Here is a 6000-nt window from a genome sequence, read left to right as displayed (position 1 = left end):
AGTGCAATAAATTGTCTGAATGGCTCGATGTATTGATGGTCTATAAACATTTCTATTACGGATAACCAGCAGGACAATAATCACACATGAAGAAGTGCCGACAAGAAGGAAATCTGCCTCCAGACGTTATTACGCAACATCCCACAGTCCACAACAGTTGTGTGCCCAGAAGACATGTCAGAGAAGTGTTTTTGCAAGCACGGATGCAATCTTTGGTGTCTTTGTTCCTCAGATGGCAAGTAGCAACCTCATCAGCACTGAACAGCATTATGTTACAGTAAAAACAGCAAATTGGTCTGCCTTGCCAGCTTTCCAACCTAACCCTCTTGCATTTGTCAACCAGCTGCTGTCCTGAGAATTGGGGGAAGCCACTGCCTTCAGCGCTGCAAGTTCACTTTTTAAGTCATTGCTGCTCTGGTCCTCCTCCTTGCCACACACTCGTGCACACACATGCCCTTAGCACTCGAACTATGTTACTTAGGGTCTTGCTTGGTTTAAGGCTTGTAAGCCAAACACAGCTGGGGTGCCAAAATGACCAGGTATGGTTGGAAACAGCTCTACCCCTCTTCTGTGGTGGAGGGACATTGCTCACACTGAGGATTCCTTGTCCGGTTGCTTATTGTCGCTTCAATGGGTGGGGGTGGACAGCTGTACTGGGTCACCGTGGTTGCTTGGACATCGTTCTGAGTCTGAGAGGTTACATGGGGAGGGATCGCTTCTGTTTACGTGGCTGAATGTGGAACATAAGACAAATGTTGCGTTTGGATATTTGCCTGCAACCATTGCTGGTCTCGGTGAATATCTAAGAGCAGGATTTGGTACCAAAGTAGGGCATCCTTCATGTGGGAGATAACTCACTTGCTCTTTCTCAACCAAACTACAGCATGGGCCCAGCAACTTAGAAATCTGCAACTTAGACCACTGGGATCCTGCCTTAGTCTTCCCGCACCTTCAAGGGACTGTCCTTTTACGTTCACTTTATTAAAAGCCATAGTGCATTTCAGGGATAAGCTGTCCTAACCAGTGGAAGAAAGGTCCATGTCCTCCCCCTCCCCGTTTTACCTATCAAACTTCACTTGTGCTCCTTCTCCCTGGGGGAGAGACTGCTCTGAGTAAGCCAGGGACAGAGAGGGGCTCAGCATTAACTGTTTTGTTCTCAGGAAGCGCAGGGATGGCCAGCTGGCCTGAAGTCTTGATGTGCACTTTGGAGCTCAATTCCAGACTAGTGGGTCGATACCTTCTTCTGACTTTATCTTCCATCAAAGCTATTCTTAGGATCACCAGCTGAGGGGGAGGAGGGAAAGAAAAAAGCTTTATTGAACCTGAAGACCGCTGTCGGAGTCTGCCAGAACCGTAGCAGAGTGTTAGGGGTAAGCGTAAGGTGAAGCAGGGACATGAGTGTGCCCCCCCCCCAGTACTTTCACTTGCATACACCCACCTCTCTCCCTGCTGCCAGGCCGGGTTCCCAACGGAGAGCCACTTGCTCACAGCTTGCCTGCCCCAGGGGGACCTGCTGCAAGCCGCGAGGCAGGGTGTGCAACTGCTCCTGTCCTACCTCCAACTCGGTGCAGCCCGCGGGTGCACCAGGTCCTGTCCTCACCTGCCCTTTGGTCAATTTGCTGCCCAGATAGTGATAATCTGTTGTCCTGATCCTAGGAAAGCAAATGCAAGGGTGTCGGGCAAGCAAAGTTGGTAAGAAGACACCCGGTGAAGGCAGATGAACTATTGGCATTTGCTTCTTTACGGTTGGGAAAAGGCAGCATGCGCTCTGCTACCATGTGGAGGCGGTTGTGCAAGGGCTGCTCCCAGTCCCAGGGCAAATTCCAATGGGCTTCGGAGGAAAGGAGATCACGGGCAGTTCGTGTCAAAGGCATGTGGGGGCTATTTGGAGGCTCTCATTTCAAAAGCGATCTGTGGAAGCATCAATACCAAGCTACATAGCAGGAAGCTATGTTTTGTTTCAGGTCATGGAGAAGACTGTTTAAATAATAGGTAATTTTTAAAAAGCCATCATATTTCAACCTTGAGCCAGGTCAAAGGCCTGCAAAGGGTTAGGAAAGATGCTCATTGTTTTCACTTGGGCCTGTCCAGGCCTTTAAAAAAAAAACAAACCAACAAAAACAAAAAAAAAAAACCAAAACAAACCACAAACAAACCCCAAACCAAAACATAACAGTGGAGGAAATAGCATTTGCCATTAGGAAAGAAAACCATGAATCCAAGAAAAAACAGCGGTGATGGTTGAGTCCCAGAAGGAGAGGAGGCAGCTATGGTGGCAAAGCAGCATCATTTCCATGCAATATTTACTTAGAAGAAATAATACACGTGTTGAAATTGTCAAATGTTCTATTTTTAAGATGCCATTTATTTAATAGCTGAAAGCCCCACTTACATGGAGATGAAGATTTCTTCTGTAACAGGAAGTCAAAAGTCTGACTGCAATGTCCTTGTTTTTGGTTTTGTCCTCTCCCCTCCCTCTTGGTTCCCATTATAAATCTGTACACCTTAAGCTTATTTGGGGGATGTATGTCCCTCTTGTTAATAACTTTTTTCCTGCCCTGTGTGTGATGGAGTTTCCGAAATGGTTGATGCATTCATCTGGGGAAATAAACAATAAATGAAGTAGCCTGTGTTATGAGTTGTTGCAAGAGTCCTCGTGTTCTCAGCTTTTTGTAGAGAAATTGTAATTTGCCTTTTCTCTCGGAATGGTCTTAGTGTTTCCCTTCTGAACGAGGTTTAAGGATGAATTTCTATACAAGAAATGTCTGTTTCAATTGCTCCCCTGTTTATCGCCCCTTGTCCTTTCCTTTAGGAACAAGAATGGGTGCAAATCTAGATGCTCAGAGTGGCAGGAGGATCACGCCTCAAGACATCTGCCTCCTGTCCTCCCGAAAGGGATTCAGGGAAGATTGTGCTGGGGTCAGCTTCTGAGAGCTGCCAGAGCCTGGCTCTGAGCACTCGCTGACCGGAAAATCCCACGGGTTGGTTTCATGCAGTTGAACAAGTTAAATAAGAAAACAAGGAGACAGGGCACACAAATGGCAGTTGAAGCGTGCTGCTTTGCGTGTGCCACAAAGGTGTTGCAGGGCACAGTGCTGGGAGGAAGGTCTGCTCAAGTTGAGTTCATGGATACGTTTCTGAAGTGCTGCAAGGAGGATTCACCTCAGGGAATCCCACAGGATTTCATGCCCCATGGTAGCTCTGCTTCTCATTGGTTAAGCAGGGTGGTCTCTTTGCAATGGCCTTACTCTTGTTTGGGGCTTTTCCCACTTTTTGTTTTATGTCGGGCAATGTAACTGTTCTTGGAAGAATGGTTTTTGCATCTCTCTGTGCACGATTGTGCTAAAATTCATGCATATCATTCAGGTCCTTTCTGCAATAGGCATTGCACCTAAGATGGTTGCTAATAATGGATGTGGTTTTCTAATGTAGTAAATTGTAGGGTATACTGAAACCTGTTTTAATACCCACTAGATATGTTGCTGTTACAGATGTATATAGCAATGTAGACTTTTTTTGGTCACTGCACGCTTAAAATCCCAATGGCAAAATTGGAATTGAAGTATGAATAAAAGGAAAAAATACCTAGTTAGTTAAAAAACAAAACAAAAACAAACCGAAATGTACCCAGATGGGCATCTGCTGGGATTTTTACCTACAGACTAAACAGGAGGAGCTCGGTGGCGTGTTTGCTCAGGCGAGGTGGGACTGGGACTCGATTCACTGCCATCAATTAGTGTTTCAAGTGGCATGAAACCAGGTCAGCCCCAGGCTGATTAAAAGGTGCGTGGAGGGTAAGAAAAGAGGACGGGAAGATAGCTTGTGGTTGTGGACGTATGTATGTGGATTAAGCATCTGTGAATTTTGTTCTGGTTTCGGTGGGTCGTGAGGGGTAATTGGACACGAGCTGTCCTGTCTGCCGGCCAGGGTGGAGCTGGTTTTCCTGTGTCGCTCTCGTCCTCTGACCCACCATTTCCTACCCCCTTGTGCCCCAAAAAGTATGTTTCACACACTCCTTGCTTGAGGCAAAAGCAAGGAGGGTTAGTTTTGGAGGTGGGAATGGAGATGGGGAGTGGAAGGAGGGATGCAGAGGAAGGGCGTGCGATGTGCCAGCAGGGAGGTCATCCAAAAGCCAGGGCGTGAGAAGGGGGAGCAGGAGGCCATGGGGCTGCAGCAGGTTTTGACCATCCTGCTCATCTTTCTGCCCTGGGGCAGCGCCCCCCCCTTGGCTAAAAGGGTCAAAAATATTTTGGGGTGGTTTTCCAAGAATATTTTGTTGTTGTTGTTTGGTTATTTATTGAGCCTTTATTGACCAAACCTAATTTTGCAACTGTGTTTAAGTTGAGGTTTGTTATACGTTATAGATTAGCTTGCTTTCTCTCTTTGGCTTGGCTTACCATTTTCAAAGGCAAATGTTATTTTTGGCAGTTTCTCAGCCCTATGCTGCTCTCCAAACACTAAAATAGCCCATTGGCGGCCTGTGCTTTCTTTATATTAATTGCACTTTTACTGACCCCCGTCACTACCCAAAACCAACAGTGTTCCTGGGCCATCATCAGCATTTCTGAATGTGTTTCTGTAAACTTTGCGTTCCTGAAACAAGGACTCGTGCATGTTACAATGGCAGCGTGCGATCACTGCTGGTTTGCGATGTGTTTTGTCAAGGTACAGGGTTCCTGGAATTCCCGCTGGGTTTTTCTCCTCTCCTACTCAGTATTGCTGAACTTAAGGTTTTCTTTGGGTCCAGCATTTCCTATCATAGCAATACAGCAATGTTGTCCGCTTCTGTTGAGCCAGCCAAACTGCATCCCAACCGATAGCTTTTTTCTGTTCTCTTTCAATAGTTGAAGCCGTGTATCAGCCCGTATGTGGTCTGTGGCAGCTGAAAGGTATTTCTGAAAGTTGCTCCAATCTGTGCAATTTTTTGCTTGTTACACGTGAGGTGCAGCAGGCTCTGAACTTGCTCATGAGCTTTCCTCGCTGTTCAGAGAAGAGCTAGTTAGGCTTTTGCTTTGTCTTATTTTTCCGGAGGGCGTTGGGAGAGAGAGTTGAGCAAGTTGCAATCTGCAAAGCAGAGCAGGAGCTGAAGGTTTTGTGGGTGGTGTTTTCTTTGCGATGTGAATGTGTACGGTAGTGCGGTGGGCGCTGGCAGGACTCGTGTCATCAGGTCTCTGGGCAGTACGTGAATTGTGGCATGCTGGTCAAGCCACTGCCCGTCTGTTCAGCTGCCAGCCTTGCATTTCTGGGTCATTTCTGTGGGATTTCTATTTCAACTGTTACCATACAGGGTTGGGATTTTTTCTTTTTTCACCCCGCTTTAGGCATCATCTTAGAGTGTAAATAAAACTGCAATTCTCAGTGAGAACGTCCTTAAAAAGTAACTGTCAGGTTTCCTGAGCACAGAACATTGGTCTTAAATCTGTTAAATGGTCCATGTCCCGTGGGGAGTGACACGCCAGTCATCCCTCTCGCAGCAGCTCTTCCCGTGCTGGCACACCGCGGTGGCCCAGTGACGGGAGAGGTGCGACGTCTTAGAGCCCCATGGAGAAATGAGGACGCCAAACCTCTTGCAAAATGGAGTCTCCAGTGGGTAAAGATGTGCAAATAAGTGAGGGGAGGAGACTGATGTGTTTGGCTTCAGCACTGAATCCACACTCTGAGGCTTCTGTGAATTAGAAGTATCTGCCTTTTATAGTCCATGAAAAAGATAAAAATCAGATGTGTGATACAGCTTAAAAAAAAAAAAAATCTCCAAAGATACTGTGCCACCAATCTTTTGTTTGTCTTCTGTATTGAGGATGAATTGCTGCGTGTGTGTGTGTATGTATATATAAAATTAAAATATGAATTTTGACTTGTTTGTCTTCAAGTTCTTCAGATGAAAGAGATGTTGGTGAAAATTGTAAAGACGAAATTAAAAGCGAGCTGCCTGGGGGAGGGGGTGTTTCTTGTTTTGCTGAGATGTCTCGCCCTCCTCTGTGCTCTGCTCACGCACAGTTG

This window comes from Vanellus vanellus (genome assembly GCF_965231255.1).
Source record: "Vanellus vanellus genome assembly, chromosome: 4".
Lineage (NCBI taxonomy): Eukaryota > Metazoa > Chordata > Aves > Charadriiformes > Charadriidae > Vanellus > Vanellus vanellus.
The sequence above is the reverse complement of the archived record's forward strand: the minus strand, read 5'-3'. Positions refer to the sequence as shown.